Source organism: Oncorhynchus clarkii, chromosome 7, assembly GCF_045791955.1.
Source record: "Oncorhynchus clarkii lewisi isolate Uvic-CL-2024 chromosome 7, UVic_Ocla_1.0, whole genome shotgun sequence".
In the NCBI taxonomy this organism is placed as follows: domain Eukaryota; kingdom Metazoa; phylum Chordata; class Actinopteri; order Salmoniformes; family Salmonidae; genus Oncorhynchus; species Oncorhynchus clarkii.
In genome coordinates, this window is record NC_092153.1 from 48,216,886 (window position 1) to 48,240,796 (window position 23,911).

Genomic DNA, 23,911 nt, shown 5'->3' on the forward strand with positions numbered 1-23,911 from the left:
AATATATCCTCCAAACACTGGCTTCTCGGGCATAATCACTTTTATACAACAGGTTACCAACATATTCAAATAATGACTAATATATTTTCATAAAAAATATATATTTTTATGAATTTATTCGTACTATTTCATCCAGCTGGTCGTTCGTTCTATCGGTTCGGTTGCCAGAGGCATGACCCAGTCTTCAGTCTTTTTGTTCTGTATCTATAGATCCCTGTCGTTCATTCTAAATGCTCCATTGCCATATTATCTGGCAACGTTCTTAGCCCTTGTTTGCTAGCTAGCCAACTACAGCTAACGTACAGTCAAGGCAAACAGTGTAGCTAGAATAACAACAAAGTAGCTCTATTTGTTTAAGCTATTTTCTAGTGACATTTATTTGGATACATCCATAACAATGAGCTAATGATGCACGATTTCACCTGGCAGAGTAAATGTGCTCTCTCGTCAGGACGCTTTTGTTCAGAGGAGCTAGCCAACACCGCTAACACAATCACTTGTTTTACTTGTTTTCTATTGATAGTTCTTTGTATATATCCATAGAAATGATGCTGATTTCATGATTTTGACTGGCTCACTGTCTCCTCACTCCCGACACATTCATTACTATGGGACAGCTGGAGATTGAATTTGAATATTGAAACAATGTTGCAAATGTCAGACAGACATCAAGGTTTTTACAAATCTCCTCTGTTAAACTAAATGGTAGTCTAAGAGAATGTCTAGATGCTTTTTATAGTGGAGATCAAGTTTATAAATTGCCTGGCTGGGCTGATGGATTGCGCAGTCAGATGGAACAGTAGGTATTTTAATGTCATAGATTTAGCCGGTGGTCTCCCTGTGACCAATCAGCATTCAGGATTAGACCCACCAAATGTATAAGAAAGTATTATCACTATTATGCCAAATCAGATTGTTTAGTCCATTTGAGGGAGTTGAGCTCTTCGAGAGGAAGACAGAACACATCCAGCCTTATTGTTTCCATCTGTCATGGCTTTCATGCAGCTCTTTACACAGTCCTGATGTAGGAGGATGAAGCATGTGGACTGGACTAGGAGCAGTTATACATGGGAAGCCATTTTTTCCCCAGAGGGAAAATAATTTCAAAGAAGCCAATGGTAGACTACTGGTTTTCCAAACAAATGATGTCATGCTTTTCAAACCAAAATATTACCATCGTAAAAGGAGTGGAGGAAAATGAACTGCTTTGTTCTTCCTGTCTGATGTCCAGACTCTAGACCACAGGCTGCCCGCTGTGTGTGGCCTAACTAACTGCATGCAAATATTGTCCTGGCTTTGACCGTCTGCCCAAATTATTACCGGCCAAAAGTCACAAACAAGCTTATAAAATGGGTCTCTGCTCTGCTTTCATGTGTGTCTGTTCTACATTTATTCTGCATTCGTCTAACTTGGCTGATGGGTTTCATATTCACTGGTTTATTTCTGAGCTCTGGGTAGCTGGCCTCCATTTACCCCACCTCTGGAACGTAGCTTCAGACCGGTCCTCCACATAGCACCATGGATGGAGTAGTCTAAATAGAGGGGATATGAGTATCCTGGTCACTGTCGTGACTTTACTTTCATTATTCTGATGACTGTTATTTATCGAATCAACTAACTAACGTTGTTTTGAAGCTTTCCCATCTCACGAATTAAACTCGAAAGGTCTTTACCTATCACATCCATAAAACAGTCAACGTATTAATCACAACCTCTTATCATATCATCATTCTGAACAGTCATCTTATTAATCATTATTGCTTATCATATGATCATTCTGAACAGTCGTAACTTTCTTGGATCTGCAAAACCCCCAGCCTAGCGGACTGACAACATATGGCGGCTTGTTACACTCACTCACACGCGCGCACACACACAGAGACGGCTGAAGACGAGCGAGGGCAGAGAGAGGCATGATCTATTGTTGTGGTCTATTTATCCAGGTTCGTTCTGCCTAGCTAAACACCAGCTGTACCCAGGGATATTTCTGGCTTCCTGCATACAAGACTGAGAGCTAATCAGCCAGAGGTCAACGGTCATGCCCTGTTCAGACTATGTAGAGTTAGGAGACCTACGTTGAATATTAAATCAAGGTCATTTTACAATGCTCTATAGAATTGTGGTCCTAACATTTATTTGCATGACTAGCTAACATGTTACCTGGTATGGCATGTAGAAAATATTAATACATTGGACATCTTTTAATTAACCTCCAGCATGTATTCAGCTGCTGTCATTTATTTGTGGTTGGGTCCATTTCAGACCTACTGTATTGAATGTGCTGGTATGATCTCTATGTCCCGTGAGGCTCTGGTATCAGTTGGTGTCAGTGTAGCTGTGCTAGGGCAACGCCTAGGTAACTCAGGCCTGCCTGAAGAGTTTTACCACACTATATCAGGAGCTGAGATGGATCAGACAGTCAAAAACCACTCTGTACTGTGTGTGTGGTACAACAGCTCTCCTCCCCTCTCTTCCTCTTGTCAGCTCTCCGTTGATCCGTGAAGGGAATGTGTTCTGTCAGAGCTCGTGTTGTGAGCTCTACAAAACACAGCTCCCTCTGAAGGTGTTTGTCTGCTTCCTTTCCTCTCACTTTGGTTGGCTGTGGGAGAAAGGACAGGGTATAGGATCTGTGAGCTACTGAGGCACAGGATGACATGTGGGCAGAGTAGACTTTTACTCAATTACACTCAACATTTACTATCTCAATTCAATTCAATTCAAGGGCTTTATTGGCATGGGAAACATGTGTTAACATTGCCAAAGCAAGTGAGGTAGACAACATACAAAGTGAATATATAAAGTGAAAAACAACAAAAATGAACAGTAAACATTACACATACAGAGGTTTCAAAACAGTAAAGACATTACAAATGTCATATTATATATACAGTGTTTTAACAATGTACAAATGTATCTCTCCCTCTCTCGCACCTCCCTCTCTCTCTCTGTGTGTCATGCTGGGAGTGTTTGGTGCATGCTGGGAATTGTATGTGCGAGAGTTGTCTGGAGTTAGATCGCCTGTTTTTTTTTTTCTTGTTTCCTTTTCTTGGTGGTTTGCCTTTTTTACGCATGATTAAGGTTTTTGTTTTTCTTTTTGTGGTAGAATTAATTATTGTCGGAATTTCCCTGGTTTTGGCGGGGATGGCGACCCGCATGGGGACGCCATCCCTGTCACTTTAGCACGGCTTTAGGTGTGTTACTGAAGCCACTGTCACTGTGGAGGAGTTTCTGGTCGCCAAAGGAGAGAAGGTAGGCTATGAAAACATTGCTTATGCGTTTGCGTCGAATGTACCGTTGTTTTTTTCCCAATGAGCTCTTGGAGCGGGAGTTATTGTAGCATGAGTTATTGCGATTTAGGATGTTTGCAAGTTCTGTTGAGATTGTCCCGTTGGGTTGCAAACACCCAGCTCTGAAACAGGTTGTCGTTTCAAACACCCAGCTCTGAAACAGGTTGTCGTTTCAAACACCTGGCTCTGAAACAGGTTGTCGTTTCAAACACCCAGCTCTGAAACAGGTTGTCGTTTCAAACACCCAGCTCTGAAACAGGTTGTCGTTTCAAACACCTGGCTCTGAAACAGGTTATGTTTCGGCGACAGCTGTTTGTTTTTGGACTCACCGGAGCAGACTTTGGAGGTATTGTTTAAAGTCAAGTATGACAACAGACTGTATATGGCTTATGCTAGTACGGGTAGTCAACACTGTTTTGAGTGTGGGGATGTTGGCCATAAACGACATCCTTGCCCGAAAAGGGAGAATGCGGAGTGAGGGACACAGGTGGTCCTCGTAACACCTGGGCCCACTGATGTAGGGAGAGGTGGGTCGACAGTCGTAGAGCAGCCACAAGCACCTGTTGCTGAGGAGCAAGTTGTCCATGTTGAGGGTACCGAGTTGCAGCTTGTACCAGAAGGGAACATAGTGTCTGTTATGCAGCAGAAAAATCTTGTTGTAGGAGGCAAGGACGGATTTGGGGAAACATTTCCCCAGACTGGTGAGATGCCCAGTATGAGTGATGGGGTTCAGGTGGAGCTAGTCTCCCAGGTAGTGGAGGAGATGCCCGGTACGAGTGATGGGGTGCAAGTGGGGAGTGTTCAGAGGGATGTGGCTGAGGGGAGTGAGGGGTCTGTGGCCTCAGTTGAGGAGGATCAGGAGAAGGACATGGACATCAATTTTGATACAATAGCAGCTGGTGAGGACTCAATTTACGATCTAGAGGAGGTAAATGGTTTCATGGATCAGACTTCTGGTAAATCTGTCAAATTGGCAGATTTCTTTGATGTTGATAAGTTTGAGGTCTGGTGTGGTGTTACAGACTGTGGTGTTAGATCAGTTGATTGTGAAGAAGCGTTTCCGCTTGAGGAAATGTTACTGCTGTTTCGGCAGTAATACTAATGATCCTCTGTGTTTTTTTCTCAGTCTTGTTTCTCCTTTCACTTTTCGATACGGCAAAGCTTGTTAATCAACATGGACAAACTGAGCGTGATATATATAGTCGTATAGTACACAGCAAACTCCCATGGATTATTTTGGCTTTGAGGCGAGCCTTGCATTTCATTTACAAAGTGGGTGACACAAGCAAAACGGCCACCTTTTTACCGAGATGTGCTCGGCATGAAGATTTTGCGTCGCAAAGAGTTTGAAGAAGGATGTAAGGCAACTTGTAAGGGCCCTTATGGAAAATGGAGCAAGAAAATGGTTGGCTTTGGGCCAGAGGATGATAACTTTATGGCTAAACTGATCTACAATTATGGTGTGGGAGAATATCGCAGAGGCAATGACTTCTTCGGTTTGACTCTGCAGTCTAGCAAGGCTGTCAGCAATGCTAAGCGGCTTGGTTGACCCCTCACGGAGGTTGGAAAGGGCCTCTATCTGGCTGAGGCTTCTACCCGGTGGACAAAGAACAGCCTCCCAATGATCCTGTACAGAAGGTGAATCCGGCAGGGTCTGACCTGCAGAAATCAATACACTGCTGCTTCTCCCTTCTGGGGTTGAAGGTGAAAGAGATGACTGTGCTGGTGGGATTCACAGACACTCAGTGTAAACTAGAGCTTCACATTGTTGGGGCAGTAGATCATGGGACAGCCTTTGGGCGGATAGCATTCTCCTGTCCACATGAGCAGTTGGCAGATCTTGAAGCCTTTACCTTTTATTTAACCAGGTAGGCCAGTTGAGAACAAGTTCTCATCTACATCTGCAACCTGGCCAAGATAAAGCAAAGCAGTGCGACACAATCAACAACACAGAGTTACACATGGAATAAACAAGCGTACAGTCAATAACACAATAGAACATCTGTACACAGTGTGTGCAAATGAAGTAAGGAGGTAAGGCAATAAATAGGCAAATAGTGGTGAAGTAATTCCAATTTAGCAATTACACTGGAGTGATAGATGTTCAGATGAGGATGTGCAAGTAGAAATAGTAGTGTGCAAAAGAGCAGGAAAAAACTAAAGCAAATATGGGGATGAGGTGGGTAGTTGGTTGGATGGAGTAAGGAGGTAAGGCAATAAATAGGCAAATAGTGGTGAAGTAAGGAGGTACAGATGGGCTGTACAGCTGCAGCAATCGATAAGCTGCTCTGATAGCTGACGGTTAAAGTTAGTGAGGGAGATAGAAGACTCCAGCTTCAGTGATTTTTGCAATTCGTTCCAGTCATTGGCAGCAGAGAACTGGAAGGAAAGGCGGCCAAAGGAGGAGTTGGCTTTGGGGATGACCAGTGAGATATATCTGCTGGAGCACGTGCTACGGGTGGGTGTTGTTATCGTGATCAGTGAGCTGAGATAACGCAGAGCTTTACCTAGCAAAGACTTTTATAGATGACCTGGAGCCAGTGGGTTTGGCGACGAATATGTAGCGAGGACCAGCCAATGAGAGCATACAGGTTCGCAGTGGTGGGTAGTATATGGGGCTTTGGTGACAAAACAGGTGGCACTGTGATAGACTACATCCAATTTGCTGAGTGTTGGAGGCTATTTTGTAAATGACATCGACAAAGTCAAGGATTGGTAGGACAGTGAGTTTTACGATGGTATGTTTGGCAGCATGAGTGAAGGAGGCTTTGTTGCAAAATAGGAAGATGATTCTAGTTTTAACTTTGGATTGGAGATGCTTAATGTGCGTCTGGAAGGAGAGTTTACAGTCTAGCCAGACACCTAGGTATTTATAGTTGTCCACATATTCTAAGTCAGAACCGTCCAGAGTAGTGATGCTAGTCAGGCAGGTGGGTGTGGGCAGTGATCGGTTGAAGTCTATGCAGTTCATTTTACTAGCATTTAAGAGCAGTTGGAGGCCACGGAAGGAGTGTTGTATGGCGTTGAAACTCATTTGGAGGTTTGTTAACAGTGTCCAAAGAAGGGCCAGATGCATACAGAATGGTGTTGTCTGCATAGAGGTGGATCAGGGAATCACCCGCAGCAAGAGCGACATCATTGATATACAGTTGAAGTCGGAGGTTTACATACATACATTTAGGTTGGAGTCATTAAAACTTGTTTTTCAACCACCAAACATTTCATGTTAAAAACTATATTTTTGGCAAGTTGGTTAGGATATCTACTTTGTTCATGACAAAAGTAATTTTTCCAACAATTGTTTACAGACAGATTATTTCACTTATAATTCACAGTTAACTGTGCCTTTAAACAGCTTGGAAAATTCCAGAAAATTATGTCATGGCTTTAGAAGCTTCTGATAGGCTAATTGACATCATTCGAGTCAATTGGAGGTGCACCTGTAGATGTATTTCAAGGCCTACCTTCAAACTCAGTGCCTCTTTGCTTGACATCATGGGAAAATCAAAAGAAATCAGCCAAGACCTCAGAAAAAAAATTGCAGACCTCCACAAGTCTGGTTCATCCTTGGGAGCAATTTCCAAACGCCTGAAATTACCACGTTCATCTGTACAAAAATTAGTATGCAAGTATAAACACCATGGGACCACGCAGCCGCCATAACTCTCAGGAAGGAGAAGCGTTCTGTCTCCTAGAGATGAACGTACTTTGGTGAGAAAAGTGCAAATCGATCCCAGAACAACAGCAAGGACCTTGTGAAGATGCTGGAGGAAACGGGTACAAAAGTATCTATATCCACAGTAAAACGAGTCCTATATCGACATAACCTGAAAAGCCGTTCAGCAAGGAATCAGCCACTGCTCCAAAACCGCCAGAAAAAAGCCAGACTATGGTTTGCAGCTGACATGGGGACAAATATTTTACTTTTTGGAGAAATGTCCTCTGGTCTGATAGATAGAACAATAGAATTGTTTGGCCATAATGACCATTTATGTTTGGAGGAAAAAGGGGGAGGCTTGCAGGCCGAAGAACACCATCCCAACCATGAAGCACGGGGGTGGCAGCATCATGTTGTGGGGGTGCTTTGCTTCAGGATGGACTGGTGCACTTCACAAAATAGATGGCGTCATGAGGATGGAAAATTATGTGGATATATTGAAGCAACATCTCAAGACATCAGTCAGGAAGTTAAAGCTTGGTCGCAAAAGGGTGTTCCAAATGGACAATGACCCCAAGCATACTTCCAAAGTTGTGTCAAAATGGCTTAAGGACAACAAAGTCAAGGTATTGGAGTTGCTATCAAAGCCCTCACCTCAATCCTATAGAAAATCTGTGGGCAGAACTGAAAAAGTGTGTGCGAGCAAGGAGGCATACAAACCTAACTTCGTTACACCAGCTCTTTCAGGAGGAATTCCCACTTATTGTGGGAAGCTTGAGGAAGGCTACCCGACACGTTTGACCGAAGTCAAACAATTTAAAGGCAATTCTACCAAATACTAATTGACTGTATAAAAACTTCTGACCCACTGAGAATGTGATGAAATAAATAAAAGATGAATGAAATAATTCTCTCTACTATTATTCTGACATTTCACATTCTTAAAATAAAGTGGTGATCCTAACTGACCTAAAACAGGGAATTTTTACTAGGGTTAAATGTCAGGAATTGTGAAAACTGAGTTTAAATGTATTTGGCTGAGGTGTATGTAAACGTCCGACTTCAACTGTATACAGAGAAAAGAGTCGGCACGAGAATTGAAGCCTGTGGCACCCCCATAGACTGCCAGAGGCCCAGACAACAGTCCTCTCACTCACCTCTCTCTCACTCTCTCACTCACTCACACTCTCTCTCTCTCACTCACCTCTCACACACACACCTCTCACACTCACTCACCTCTCACCCGTCTCTGTGTGTCAGTGGTGACACAGCATCACCCTGCTCTTCTGTAGGACTGATCAGCCTCTCATTTCCTGTTTGCTGAAGAGGGGATTATTACACCCCCCCCCACACCACAATACGTTCCCCCCATACCCACACTGCCTGGGTGTGCCCTGTTGTGATTGGTGGGTTGGTGTATTCATGCTAATGAGAGGCATCAGTGTCAGCAGGGTACTGCTACTGGGAGATTAGATTCTGTCACTGGGTGAGGACTGGTGTGTGTTTTTGCGTCTGAGTGGTCGTGTGTGCGGTCCTGCAGGCTTTCTGTGTGATTGATGCAGTGCATCCTCAGTTGTGTCGGCTGCAGAACATCGTCTGCATAATTGTTCCCTCCTGTCGTTTGGCGAGGAGCAGAGAATCCACACTGACACTACTGACAGAAGGCTACAGTACTCCTCCTGCTTCCTCCCCTCTGCCTCCTTACTTACCTCTCCCCTGTGCTTCCTCCTCTCTGCCTCCTTACTTACCTCTCCCCTGTGCTTCCTCCTCTCTGCCTCCTTACTTACCTCTCCCCTATGCTCCCTCCTCTCTGCCTCCTTACTTACCTCTCCCCTGTGCTCCCTCCTCTGCCTCCTTACTTACCTCTCCCCTGTGCTCCCTCCTCTCTGCCTCCTTACTTACCTCTCCCCTGTGCTTCCTCCTCTCTGCCTCCTTACTTACCTCTCCCCTGTGCTCCCTCCTCTCTGCCTCCTTTACTTACCTCTCCCCTGTGCTCCCTCCTCTCTGCCTCCTTACTTATCTCTCCCCTGTGCTCCCTCCTTACTTACCTCTCCCCTGTGCTCCCTTCTCTCTGCCTCCTTACTTACCTCTCCCCTGTGCTCCCTCCTTACTTACCTCTCCCCTGTGCTCCCTCCTCTCTGCCTCCTTACTTACCTCTCCCCTGTGCTCCCTCCTCTCTGCCTCCTTACTTACCTCTCCCCTGTGCTCCCTCCTCTGTGCCTCCTTACTTACCTCTCCCCTGTGCTCCCTCCTCTCTGCCTCCTTACTTACCTCTCCCCTGTGCTCCCTCCTCTCTGCCTCCTTACTTACCTCTCCCCTGTGCTCCCTCCTCTCTGCCTCCTTACTTACCTCTCCCCTCTGCTTCCTAATAACTTTGACTTTTTTCATTTCTGATATGTTTTCCAACTAGCAGTATTCTGTACATCCTGGTTTTGGAGAGAGCAGTGGGAAATAGTTTTATTATTTATCAGCACAAGACATTTTTACACTTTAGTAATTTAGCAGACTCTCTATTCCAGAGCGACTTACAGTGGTAGTAAGTGCTTCCAGTTTCATACCTTTTAGAGATGTCAAATCAATAACTTCTCTTTCCTTCCCTTGTTTGATAAAACAATGATGTTAATATGTTTCTATCCGGAGGCGAATTCACTTCTATTTGATATTTGGAGGTAAGCCGCAATATCAACAACTTGACGTTAGCAGCTCAGAAACACTGTCATCCTCAGATGTAATGTTAAGACAGCGCTGGGACTCAATGCCCAGCTCTGAGACAGTTTATTAGGCCTGCAATGCAGAGAAGCAGAGCGGAGGGAGGTTTTACAGACACTCTGGGTTTTAGTGATGTTTTCATGGACGATGCATTTTCGTTGGCAGTTCAGGTTGAGCAGAGCAGTCATAAAATGTGAACTGAAGTCTTGGCGATGGTGTTTTGTTTTGGGGCAAGGCAACAGTGTCTGTTCTTGGGCAAGGTTTTGGGCGAGTGAGTCCCATTTTGTGGTAGTGTCTGTTTTGGGTTAGTCAGTTGTGTCTGTGGTAGAGTGTTGTTTGGGGAAGCCAGTGGTAAAGCAGTGGTTAATAGCTCATTAGTCATAGCGGGCTGGCACCCAAACACTATTGGAACAGATGGACACCCAGACCCCTGTGGAGGGAGCTGAAGCCACCACAGTGGAATCCAACAGCCACACACACTTGGGACACTGGGCCACAGCTCAACTCCTCTCTCTAGGATTCACAATGTTTAGCCTAGATGTGTTTCTGCTTTGAACTGTAAACCATGGACTGCGAACTAACATGTTCAAATCTCATATTTCAAACTGCTGCTGTGCGACATTGACAAGTGTGAGAGTTTCAGCTGTGCACTGATTTGACTGGATAAGAGAACCTGGCATATCCTCACCCAGAGAAGCCCATCCCTGTGTGTTTTAACATAGACCTGGATCATGGATTTCTTACTGTAACTGGTACAGCAGCAGCTTCCTGGATACCCTCAGCCTCACTAGCATGTCAATGTTAAGGCAGGTTCTTTGTAAATGCTGTGCCCTCCCTGCCTTCATCACAACCACATGCTTTAGATTCCTGCCCCTGTCCCAGACCTACTCAGGCTCTGCTGTCTATGACAGACACTCAGGGTGCTTGCCTGGCTCTCTGCCTCTGGATTCCTGCCCCTGTCCCAGACCTGCTCAGGCTCTGCTGTCTATGACAGACACTCAGGGTGCTTGCCTGGCTCGCTGCCTCTGGATTCCTGCCCCTGTCCCAGACCTGCTCAGGCTCTGCTGTCTATGACAGACACTCAGGGTGCTTGCCTGGCTCGCTGCCTCTGGATTCCTGCCCCTGTCCCAGACCTGCTCAGGCTCTGCTGTCTATGACAGACACCCAGGGTGCTTGCCTGGCTCTCTGTCTCTGGCTCGACTGTACTTCATCTCAGGAAGAAGGCCTTCTTACACTGAACCCTCCTATTACCGATTGATCTTTGTTGACCGTAACGGAAGGGCATCTGTTTTGGCTCTTATCGGCTCATCTCAATGCTGATGTGAAAGGGGTCGTGTGTGTGATGTATCACTGCAGCAGACAGTGTCTTGACAATGGGGCAGTATACAGTGTGTGAGGGAACAGGGATGTGTGCTGTGAAGTATGTAGCATAGGATCTGATTACAGTGTGTGTCTGTGGCTAGTCTCCCAGGGGGGGACTGGGACCAGAAATCGGCTCTGGCGGTTCTGAAACACCGGACCATTTATTTTGTTCTTGAGGCCCCTCATTTATTAGCCACATAATTATCATTTAGCACACAAAAAAATCAAGTTAGACAGGCTCACTAGGCTAAAAATGGACCAACCCATCTCTCTTTCTCTCCCTTAGTCTCTCTCTCTCTCTCTCTCTCTCTAACTGCTGATGATGACATTTCTCTCTTTGGGGAGGGGCTTTGTTTTATTTATCGAGACCATGATGGATTACTGACTCGACTAAAAGCTTTGCCTTCATTACAGGTAATATATTTGAATCCCCATTCGGAGAATGCAAACTCTGTATTTAGGCTCCAGAGAGAGAACTGTACTGTCAACTATGGCATGTTTACGTTTTGCTGTTGCATACTCTGTCAATATTGGAGACTAGGGCCAGGATCACAATACTTAGGTGCCGATACGATATGTATGGTGATTTATACATTTCTATATTTATTGCAATTTTACGTTCCAAACATTGCTCACTATGTGCCTGCTGCAGAGAGACGAGAGAGCATGAGAAAATTAGTTTTGATTAGTCAGGGAAATCAAAGTGCTGAAAGCCATTTGTCTCACTATTTACAAAAAAGCTGGAGAACAAGCTATAGGCTGAAAAATACCTGGCCCAGGTACAGCCGACTAGCGCTAACTAACGCTATCTAACCATAGTAGCTGTTTGTTTTACAAATCGATAGTTGGAGTCAAACTATCGACGTTATAATGTTGCGATATGCAACTGTGTCGATTATTTTCTCCTCATCACTGTTGGCATCAAACAAACCATAACTGAATTTTGTTTATGTCCAAGCCTAAATGAGAAGCAGACTCTGACTGTGAGGTCTGAGAATGGGAGACAGGCATGACCTGTCAGCTTTGATCTAATCAATGAGATTTCGGAATAGGAGGAGGAACTACGAACATGCTTTTTATTAACTTTGATGTAGCAGGAGATCCAGAGTGGAGGAGACGGAGAGAGAGATGGATAGAGAGTGGAAGAGAGAGTCAGGCCTATGCTACACATGCTGATGAACCTGCTCTGGGGGAATGTGGGTGGTCAGATGTCATCATCCACCAATGCAGACAATTTTAGCCTCTGGGCGGCCTAAGAACTTTGGTGTGTGTGTGTGTGTGTGTGTGTGTGTGCACTTTCATAGTACTTTACAAATGTCTAGTCATACAACTCTACATGACTTTTGAAGGATGGACAGACAGGAAAGGAAGTGATAGGAAGCGATACATTTCAAAGAGTTATGGACACTGTTAGATCAGTGAAAATGTATGAAATATGTTTGTCAGTTTGGCGATGGACCACCATGAAGTGTCAAATGTGTACTGTAGAATCAGATGCAATCCATGGGAGCATGTTGTGACTCTTTTGAAGGAGGTGATAAAACACTATATATATACACAACAAGAACCTCTTTCAAAGTGATGACACCTCTATGATGTCATCTCTGGTCCAAAAGGCTATCCACTTAAAAGAGAGTGAAAGAGTGTAAAACAACAGTGAAGCATATTATACTGTAATCAGATTGGACAAAAATGTACCGGCCTCGGCGATTGATAGGTCCTTGGGTTCACAATCACAATGACTGTCAGAGTCATCAAGATATAGCCTAAATACACTATCTAAAAAAGAAGTATGTGGACACTCCTTCAAATGAGTGGATTTGGCTATTTCAGCCACAGCTATTTTGTCATATGGTTATGAAAGGTTGTGATAACACGCAGCATTCCATCCTGCCTCCCATGCTGGAGAGAAAATGAGAGATTAGAGTAAAATGTCTTAAGTGTTTATCTTCCTCTTTTCATCTAACGGTCCCCTTCTCTCCACCCCCTCCCATATTTTTCCCTCTCTTCTCTCCATCTTCTGTGTTGCATGACCTATTGTGGGGGTCCTAAATGAGCTCCGGCCCATCCACATGCAATGGCTCAGACCCCTGTACCCCCTAGTGAACGCGACAGAGCAAAGAGAACCACGCGCTCAGGAGGTTCCTCCCTTCTGCTCATTAGTACAGGTAGCCTGCCCTACCACAAGCCACAGCCACACACTACATACTGGGTTTGGCTCTGACTTGCCTGTCTGAGTCGCTGGGCAGCTGCAGTCTCTGGGAGGAAACTAGAGCAGCATGGAGCCATATGGTTCCCCAGTGTGCTGTGCAGTCAGTGGAACAGGGGAATGTGATGTTGAGCAGGAATAACAGAGTGGACACGGAACAGCCAGCCAGGACTGGAGAGGGAGTTTAACACTGATAAAGGATTATTTTTCTTTGTATTCATTCAGGCCAGGAACCTTGTGAAATGGCTGTGAAATGGCTGGGCTAGGGTGTGTTCAAATCCTGTCAGGATTGTGTTTATTAATGAACGGGACTGGAGTGGGGGTGTCCAGCTCCTCTAAAGTACAGTACATATCTTGCTGCAGGGTCTGGGCTTATGCAAGGATGAGCACCAACAACTGTCATACGCTTTGGTTTTTGTGTCAGATTCCCTCAGCATGATCAGCCCTCTGACTCCAATGAGACAACCGTGAGTGTGTACAGAGAGGCGGGTCATCAGCGGTTCAATGGTGTAGTCCTGAGACATTGTGTCCTGCTGCAGTAATTGCATGTGTAATTGATCCCAGTGCTCTGGCCCCTCCTGGAGACATATCAGACAGGCAGAAGAGGGCCATTACACACAGCCGAGGAGCCCAGCAGAGTGATGGAGTGGAACATAGCATAGCTAAGATCATTATTTTCTTTGTGTGTCAAGATGTTTGTCCCAAAAAATAAGATAAGGGCTAGAATTAGTGGTCAGTGATGGTTATATACAGCTTCGTGTGTGTGTGTGTGTGTGTGTGTGTGGGAGGAGGAGGAGGAGAAGGGTGTTGGATGGGTCGTGTCTCTCAATACCCCAGGGTCCTACTGGAGACCCGCCTCCCGCCACGCCCCCCCAGAGCTCTAGTTGCTATGATACTCTTAGGGGCAGGATTGATGTTAAAGATGGTAAAGGTGTCACCAGGCTTAATTGATGGCTGAGGAAAGCCGGCCCCAAGCCAGGCAGCGCATGCTATCACCAGAGGCACAGCACAAACAAATCAATCAATCAATAGGCATCTCTCCAGGCTCTCCCCATCTCTTCCCCAAAGTGCACCAAGGGGTATTTCCCCTAGAACACAACCACATTGGAATGCTCCTCTATCCTGGTTGAAATGTAATTAGAAGATGGTTGAGAACGCAAATGTCATGCTTATCGATCAGAGTCAGCGCAAACGTTAGCCTACAGGCCAGTCCCTCAATTTAACCACTCATTAAAGAGTCTCATTAGAGGCTTGTACTGATGTCTTCAGGGCAGAGACAGAGAGCTCTTAGTACAGTCATCTCATCTGGCCTGCCCTGGTCTGCCCTGGTCTGGCCTGCATGCTTTTAGTCATTCACAGATCTCTAATGAACAGTGTGTGTTACTCTTGTTCCAGGCTGGGGTGAACAGTAGGTTGTATTCTGGAACTCCACTCATCTCTAACTATTCACACCCTTTTACTTTTTCCACATTTTGTTGTGCTACAGCTAGAATTTACAACTAGATCTGGCCTACACACAATATCCCATTAATGTCCAGGTGGAATTATGTTTTTAGAAATGATTACAAATTAAAAGCTGAAATGTCTTGATTAATAAGTATTCAAGACCTTTGTTATGGCAAGCCTAAATAAAAATGTGCTTAAGTCACAAAGTTGCATGGACTCACTCTGTGTGCAATAATAGGGTTTAACATAATTTTTTAATGACCAACCCATCTCTGTACCCCACACATACAATTATCTGTAAGGTCCCTCAATCGAGCAGTGCTTTTCAAACACAGATTCAACCACAAAGACCAAGGTTTTTTTTTCAATGTCTCCAAAGAAGAGCACCTATTGGTAGATGGGTCAAAATACAAAAGGAGACATTGAATATCCCTTTGAGCATGGTGAAGTTAGTAATTACACTTTGGATGGTGAGGAGAGGAAGGAAACAGCTCAGAGATTTCACCATGAGGCTAATGGAGACTTTTTAGTGGTGCAGTGGCCTAAGGCACTGCATCACAGTGCTAGCTGTGCAACTAGAGATTCTGGGTTCAAGCCCAGGCTCTTTCGCAGCCGGCCGGCGACCGGGAGTCCCATGGGGCGGTGCACAATTGGCCCAGCTTTGTCTGGGTTAGGGGAGAGTTTGGCCAGCAGGGATGTTCTTGTCCCATCGCGCACTAGCGACTCCTGTGGCGCGCTGACACGGTCACCGGGTGTATGGTGTTTCCTCCGACACATTGGTGTGGCTGGCTTCCGGGTTAAGTGGGCATTGTGACAAGAAGCAGTGCGGCTTGGTTGGGTTGTGTTTCAGAGGATGCACGGCTCTCGACCTTTGCCTCTCCCGAGTCCTTACGGAGTTTTAGCAATGAGACAAGACTGTAACTACCAATTGGATATCACAAAATTTGGGAGAAAATAAATAAAAACATATATAGAGTTTAATGGATGTGATAGGAGAAAACGGAGGAGGGATCAACAACATTGTAGTTTCTCCACAATACTACACAATTGACAGGTTGAAAAAAAGTAAGCCTGTTCAGAAAATATATTCCTAAACATGCATTCTGTTTGCATTAAGGCATTAAAGTAAAACTACAAAGAACGTGGCAAAGAATGAACTTTATGTCCTGAATTTAAATCAAATCAAATCAAATTTTATTTGTCACATACACATGGTTAGCAGATGTTAATGCGAGTGTAGCGAAATGCTTGTGCTTCTAGTTCCGACAATGCAGTAATAACCAACAAGTAATCTAACTAACAATTCCAAAACTACTGTCTTGTACACAGTGTGAGGGGATAAAGAATATGTACATAAGGATATATGAATGAGTGATGGTACAGAGCAGCATAGGCAGATACAGTAGATTGTATCGAGTACAGTATATACATATGAGATGAGTATGTAAACAAAGTGGCATAGTTAAAGTGGCTAGTGATACATGTATTACATAAGGATACAGTCGATGATATAGAGTACAGTATATACGTATGCCTATGAGATGAATAATGTAGGGTAAGTAACATTATATAAGGTAGCATTGTTTAAAGTGGCTAGTGATATATTTACATCATTTCCCATCAATTCCCATTATTAAAGTGGCTGGAGTTGAGTCAGTGTCAGTGTGTTGGCAGCAGCCACTCAATGTTAGTGGTGGCTGTTTAACAGTCTGATAGCCTTGAGATAGAAGCTGTTTTTCAGTCTCTCGGTCCCAGCTTTGATGCACCTGTACTGACCTCGCCTTCTGGATGATAGCGGGGTGAACAGGCAGTGGCTCGGGTGGTTGATGTCCTTGATGATCTTTATGGCCTTCCTGTGACATCGGGTGGTGTAGGTGTCCTGGAGGGCAGGTAGTTTGCCCCCGGTGATGCGTTGTGCAGACCTCACTACCCTCTGGAGAGCCTTACGGTTGAGGGCGGAGCAGTTGCCATACCAGGCGGTGATACAGCCCGCCAGGATGCTCTCGATTGTGCATCTGTAGAAGTTTGTGAGTGCTTTTGGTGACAAGCCGAATTTCTTCAGCCTCCTGAGGTTGAAGAGGCGCTGCTGCGCCTTCTTCACAATGCTGTCTGTGTGAGTGGACCAATTCAGTTTGTCTGTGATGTGTATGCCGAGGAACTTAAAACTTGCTACCCTCTCCACTACTGTTCCATCGATGTGGATAGGGGGGTGTTCCCTCTGCTGTTTCCTGAAGTCCACAATCATCTCCTTAGTTTTGTTGACGTTGAGTGTGAGGTTATTTTCCTGACACCACACTCCGAGGGCCCTCACCTCCTCCCTGTAGGCCGTCTCGTCGTTGTTGGTAATCAAGCCTACCACTGTTGTGTCGTCCGCAAACTTGATGATTGAGTTGGAGGCGTGCGTGGCCACGCAGTCGTGGGTGAACAGGGAGTACAGGAGAGGGCTCAGAACGCACCCTTGTGGGGCCCCAGTGTTGAGGATCAGCGGGGAGGAGATGTTGTTGCCTACCCTCACCACCTGGGGGCGGCCCGTCAGGAAGTCCAGTACCCAGTTGCACAGGGCGGGGTCGAGACCCAGGGTCTCGAGCTTGATGACGAGCTTGGAGGGTACTATGGTGTTGAATGCAGAGCTGTAGTCAATGAACAGCATTCTCACATAGGTATTCCTCTTGTCCAGATGGGTTAGGGCAGTGTGCAGTGTGGTTGAGATTGCATCGTCTGTGGACCTATTTGGGCGGTAAGCAAATTGGAGTGGGTCTAGGGTGTCAGGTAGGGTGGAGGTGATATGGTCCTTGACTAGTCTCTCAAAGCACTTCATGATGACGGATGTGAGTGCTACGGGGCGGTAGTCGTTTAGCTCAGTTACCTTAGCTTTCTTGGGAACAGGAACAATGGTGGCCCTCTTGAAGCATGTGGGAACAGCAGACTGGTATAGGGATTGATTGAATATGTCCGTAAACACACCGGCCAGCTGGTCTGCGCATGCTCTGAGGGCGCGGCTGGGGATGCCGTCTGGGCCTGCAGCCTTGCGAGGGTTAACACGTTTAAATGTCTTACTCACCTCGGCTGCAGTGAAGGAGAGACCGCAAGTTTTCGTTGCAGGCCGTGTCCGTGGCACTGTATTGTCCTCAAAGCGGGCAAAAAAGTTATTTAGTCTGCCTGGGAGCAGGACATCCTGGTCCGTGACTGGGCTGGATTTCTTCCTGTAGTCCGTGATTGACTGTAGACCCTGCCACATGCCTCTTGTGTCTGAGCCGTTGAATTGAGATTCTACTTTGTCTCTGTACTGACGCTTAGCTTGTTTGATAGCCTTGCGGAGGGAATAGCTGCACTGTTTGTATTCGGTCATGTTACCAGACACCTTGCCCTGATTAAAAGCAGTGGTACGCGCTTTCAGTTTCACACGAATGCTGCCATCAATCCACGGTTTCTGGTTAGGGAATGTTTTAATCGTTGCTATGGGAACGACATCTTCAACGCACGTTCTAATGAACTCGCACACCGAATCAGCGTATTCGTCAATGTTGTTGTCTGACGCAATACGAAACATGTCCCAGTCCACGTGATGGAAGCAGTCTTGGAGTGTGGAGTCAGCTTGGTCGGACCAGCGTTGGACAGACCTCAGCGTGGGAGCCTCTTGTTTTAGTTTCTGTCTGTAGGCAGGGATCAACAAAATGGAGTCGTGGTCAGCTTTTCCGAAAGGGGGGCGGGGCAGGGCCTTATATGCGTCGCGGAAGTTAGAGTAACAATGATCCAAGGTCTTTCCACCCCTGGTTGCGCAATCGATATGCTGATAAAATTTGGGGAGTCTTGTTTTCAGATTAGCCTTGTTAAAATCCCCAGCTACAATGAATGCAGCCTCCGGATAAATGGTTTCCAGTTTGCAAAGAGTCAAATAAAGTTCATTCAGAGCCAACGATGTGTCTGCTTGGGGGGGGATATATACGGCTGTGATTATAATCGAAGAGAATTCTCTTGGTAGATAATGCGGTCTACATTTGATTGTGAGGAATTCTAAATCAGGTGAACAGAAGGATTTGAGTTCCTGTATGTTTCTTTCATCACACCATGTCACGTTAGTCATAAGGCATACGCCCCCGCCCCTCTTTTTACCAGAAAGATGTTTTTTCCTGTCTGCGCGATGTGTGGAGAAACCTGTTGGCTGCACCGCTTCGGATAGCGTCTCTCCAGTAAGCCACGTTTCCGTGAAGCAAAGAACGTTACAGTCTCTGATGTCCCTCTGGAATGCTACCCTTGCTCGGATTTCATCAACCTTGTTGTCAAGAGACTGGACATTGGCAAGAAGAATGCTAGGGAATGGTGCACGATGTGCCCGTCTCCGGAGTCTGACCAGAAGACCGCCTCGTTTCCCTCTTTTTCGGAGTCGTTTTTTTGGGTCGCTGCATGGGATCCACTCCGTTGTCCTGTTTGTAAGGCAGAGCACAGGATCCGCGTCGCGAAAAGCGTATTCTTGGTCGTACTGATGGTGAGTTGACGCTGATCTTATATTCAGTAGTTCTTCTCGACTGTATGTGATGAAACCTAAGATGACCTGGGGTACTAATGTAAGAAATAACACGTAAAAAAACAAAAAACTGCATAGTTTCCTAGGAACGCGAAGCGAGGCGGCCATCTCTGTCGGCGCCGGAAGTTATGCATAAACATAAATCATTATGTTTGGGACATATCCAACACAACACAGGACTACCACTCTTCATATTTTCAAGCATGTTGGTGGCTGCATCATGTTATGGGTATGCTTGTTATCGGAAAGGACTAAGGAGTTCTTTATTTAAATTTATTTTTAAAAATTATGTACAGAATAGAGCTTAGCACAGGCAAAGTCCTTGAGGAAAACCTGGTTCAGTCTGTTTTCCATCAGACACTGGGAGACAAATTCAATCTTTCAGCGGGACAATACCCTAAAACACAAGGCCAAATACAGTGCTATCGGAAAGTATTCAGAAACCTTGACTTTTTTTACCCACACTTTTGTTAAGTTATCAAATTTTATTAGTCACATGCGCCGAATACAACAGGTGTAGTCCTTACAGTGAAATGCTTACTTATGAGCCCCTAACCAACAATGCAGTTTCCCCAAAAATATGGATAAGAATAAGGGATAAAAGTAACAAGTAATTAAAGAGCAGCAGTAAAATAATAATAGCGAGACTATATATACAGGGTGGTACTGATACAGAGTCAATGTGAGGGGGCACCGGTTAGTTGAGGTAGTATGTACATGTAGGAAGAGTTATTAAAGTGACTATGCATAGATAACAACAGAGAGAAGCAGTGGTGTAAAGAGGGGGAGGGGGGAGGGGGGGGCAATGCAAATAGTCTGGGTTGCCATTTGACTAGATGTTCAGGAGTCTTATGGTTTTGGGGTAGAAGCTGTTTAGAAGCCTCTTGGACCTGGACTTGGCTTGCCGTGCGGTAGCAGAGAGAACAGTCAATGACTAGGGTGGCTGGAGAATTTTTAGGGCCTTCCTCTGACACCGCCTGGTATAGAGGTCCTGGATGGCAGGAAGCTTCGCCCCAGTGATGTACTGGGCCGTTCGTAGTGCCTTTTGGTCGGAGGCTGAGTAGTTGCCATACCAGGCAGTGATGCAACCAGGATGCTCTCGATGGTGTAGCTGTAGAACCTTTTGAGGATCTGAGGACCCATGTCAAATCTTTTCAGTCTCCTGAGGGGGAAAATGTTTCGTCTTGCCCTCTTCACAACTGTCTTTGTGTGCTTGGACCATGGTAGTTTGTTGGTGATGGGGACACCAAGGAACTTGAAGCTCTCAACCTGCTCCACTGCAGCCCCGTCGATGAGAATGGGGGCGTGCTCGGTCCTCTTTTTCCTGTAGTCCACAATCATATTCTTTGTCTTGATCACGTTGAAGGAGAGGTTGTTGTCCTGGCACCACACTGCCAGGTCTCTGACCTCCTCCCTATAGGTTGTCTCGTCGTTGTCGGTAATCATGCCTACCACTGTTGTGCCATCGGCAAATGTAATAATGGTATTGGAGTCCTGCCTGGCCATGCAGTCATGAGTGATCAGGGAGTTCAGGAGGGGACTGAGCACGCACCTCTGAGGGTCCCCTGTGTTGAGGATTAGCATGGCGAATGTGTTATCTACCCTTACCACCTGGGGGCGACCCGTCAGGAAGTCCAGGATCCAGTTCCAGAGGGAGGTGTTTAGTCCCAGGGTCCTTAGCTTATTGATGAGCTTTGAGGGAACTAGTGTGTTGAACGCTGAGCTGTAGTCAATGAATAGCATTCTCACATACGTGTTATTTTTGTCCAGGTGGGAAAGGGCAGTGTGGAGTGCAATAGAGACTGCATCATCTGTGGCTCTGTTGGGGCGGTATGCAAATTGGAGTGGGTCTAGGGTTTCTGGGATGATGGTGTTGATGTGAGCAATAACCAGCCTTTCAAAGCACTTCAAGGCTACAGACGTGAGTGCTACAGGTCGGCAGTCATTTAGGCAGGTTACCTTCGTGTTCTTGGGCACAGGTACTATGTTGGTATTAGATTGGACAGAGAGAGGTTGAAAATGTCAGTGAAGACATTTTCCAGTTGGTCAGCACATGCTCGCAGCACACGTCCTGGTAATCTGTCTTGACCTGCGACCTTGTGAATGTTGACCTGTTTAAAGGTCTTACTCACATCAGCTGCGGAGAGCATCATCACACAGTCCTCCAGGACAGCTGGTTCTCTTATGCATGTTTCAGTGTTATTTTCCTTGAAGCGAGCATAGAAGTAGTTTAGCTTGTCTGGTAGGCTCGTGCCACTGGGTAGCTCTCGGCTGTGATTCCTTTTGTAGTCTTTAATGGTTTGCAAGCCCTGCCACATCCGACAAGTGTCAGAGCCGGTGTAGTATGATTCGATCTTAGTATTGACACTTTGCCTGTTTGATGGTTCGTCGGAGGGCATAGCGGGATTCCTTATAAGCTTCCGGGTTAGTGTCCCGCTCTTTGAAATTACCCGTTGTTAGTTTAATCTTCCGCTTAACTCGTCGATTTTATTCTCCAAGGACTGCGCATTTGCTAGCAGAATTGAGAGAAGTCGGGGTTTATTCAATCGCCTACGAATTCTCGGAGGGCAGCCCGCCCTTCGGCCCCTCTTTCTCGTCTCTTCTTCACGCAGATGACGGCATCAGGGCCTGTTTCCGAGGAAGCAGTATATCCTTTTTGTCGGGCTCGTCAGAGTCGTGAAGGAACAAGGATTCTGCTAGTCCGTGGTGAGTAACCGCAGTCCTTTGTACATTATGTTCAAAATTAGTAAACGAGTAAGTTAAAAACAACCCAATTAAACAAACAAAAAAACACAATCGGCTGGGGGCACGTAAAACGTCTGCCTTTTCATCCGCCGCCATTTTAAAGCCTTATTCTAAAATGGAATAAATAGTATTTTTCCTCATCAATCTACACACAATACCCCATAATGACAAAAACAATAACCATAAAACCTGAAATGTCACATTTACATAAGTATTCAGACCCTTTACTCAGTGCTTTGTTGAAGCACCTTTGGCAGCGATTGCAACTTTGTCTTCTTGGGTATGATGCTACAAGCTTGGCACACCTGTAGTTGGGGAGTTTCTCCCATTCTTCTCTGCAGATCCTCTCAAGCTCTGTCAGGGGAGTGTTGCTGCATAGTACATACACAATAACCCATAATGACAAAGTGAAAACAGGTTTTTAGAAAACATTTTTTAACCCGAAATACCTAATTGACATAAGTATTCAGACCCTTTTCTATGAGACTCGAAATTGAGCTCAGGTGCATCCTGTTTCTGTCATCTTGGAGATGTTTCTACAATTGATTGGAGTCCACCTGATTTAAATTAAATTGATTGGACATGATTTGGAGAGGCACACACCTGTCTATATAAGGTCCCACAGTTGACAATACATGTCAGAGAAAAAAACCAAGCCATGAAATGGGTGGCTGAAGAAAAAAATGATATATTTATATATATATATATATTTAATTCATTTTGATTTCAGGCTGTAACACAACAAAATGTGGAATAAATCAAGTAGTATGAATACTTTCTGAAGGCACTCCATCATTTTGAGGTCACAATTCTGTTTATACGCTTGTTTACATGGATATGCTACTTAATAAAAACATTTTTGAAACTTTGTTATTATCGTGGCAATTTATTATTATTATTATTCAGGTTATTACTTATAAATATGAATCAACAAATTAAGAAATACCATGTCGGAGAGGATATGTCACAGAGTCATAATAAAGAAATGTCTACCATGTCCTGTTGGCTGTTCTGCATATAAAAAAATGTAATACACATCCTATTTCGACGCACAACACCATTCAAACGAAGTCAGATGGGTTTTCTCCCACTTTTCCCAAAATATTTGTGAAAACGTCACAAACCCTGCTGCTGCGATCATTCGATGGCATACGTTCTTCAAAGAGAGGACTATGTAATGAGAGAAATGTTGTAGCCTAAGCTATTGAAAATAGGCATTTTAGGCACTCAGTCAACATTAACAGGTCAGAGAAACCAGACACATGCTCATTGCTCACAGAGCACGTAAATGATGGTATGAACTAGAATGAGAACGGTAAATGTAATAATTGATCATTAACAGAAATGTATGTAACCAAATTATGGGGATTTAACGGTAAATTGCCTGTTTTTACAAACAATTGGTTACCACATGGGAATTCATAGAAGTGCATTGTGGGCCAACACTGTATAGACTGGGCTACTATATCTACATTTAAAATAAAGTTAATACAAATTCAATGAAATGAAAATGAATGTAGGCCTATTTAAACATGTTTTGATTGAGTGCCCACTGGAGCTGCTGCTTCTTGTTTTCATCTGATAGGTGTGGCTGCAATAGTCCATCTGTGACAAGGACCGACAAGTTGTGCGTTCCGAGATGCCGTTCTGCACACCACTCTTGTACAGTGCCATTATTTTGCCGTTTGTGGCCTGCCTGTTAGCTTGCACGATTCTTGCTATTCTTCTTCGACCTCTCATCAACAAGCTGTTTTTGCACATAGGGCTGCTGCCGACTGAATGTTTTTGTTTTGTTGCACCATTCTTGGTAAACCCTAGACACGGTTGTGTGTGAAAAGCCCAGGAGGCCGGATGTTTCTGAGATCCTGGAACCGCCGCCCTGGCACCGACTATCATACCACGCTCAGTCACTTCGGTCACTTGTTTTCCCATTCTAACATCGAACAGCAACTACATACCGGTCTGCCTGT

General features: G+C 45.1%; 1 protein-coding gene and 1 pseudogene across 10 annotated transcripts in view; both read left to right on the top strand.

Annotated features, from left to right (window-relative positions):
* The window catches only part of LOC139413408 (membrane associated guanylate kinase, WW and PDZ domain containing 1b), a 203,514-nt gene that overhangs the window by 19,618 nt on the left and 159,985 nt on the right, over window positions 1-23,911 (top strand). The gene's annotated exons all lie outside the window — the stretch shown is intronic.
* On the top strand, window positions 4,478-12,612 carry LOC139413410 (glyoxalase domain-containing protein 4-like; annotated as a pseudogene).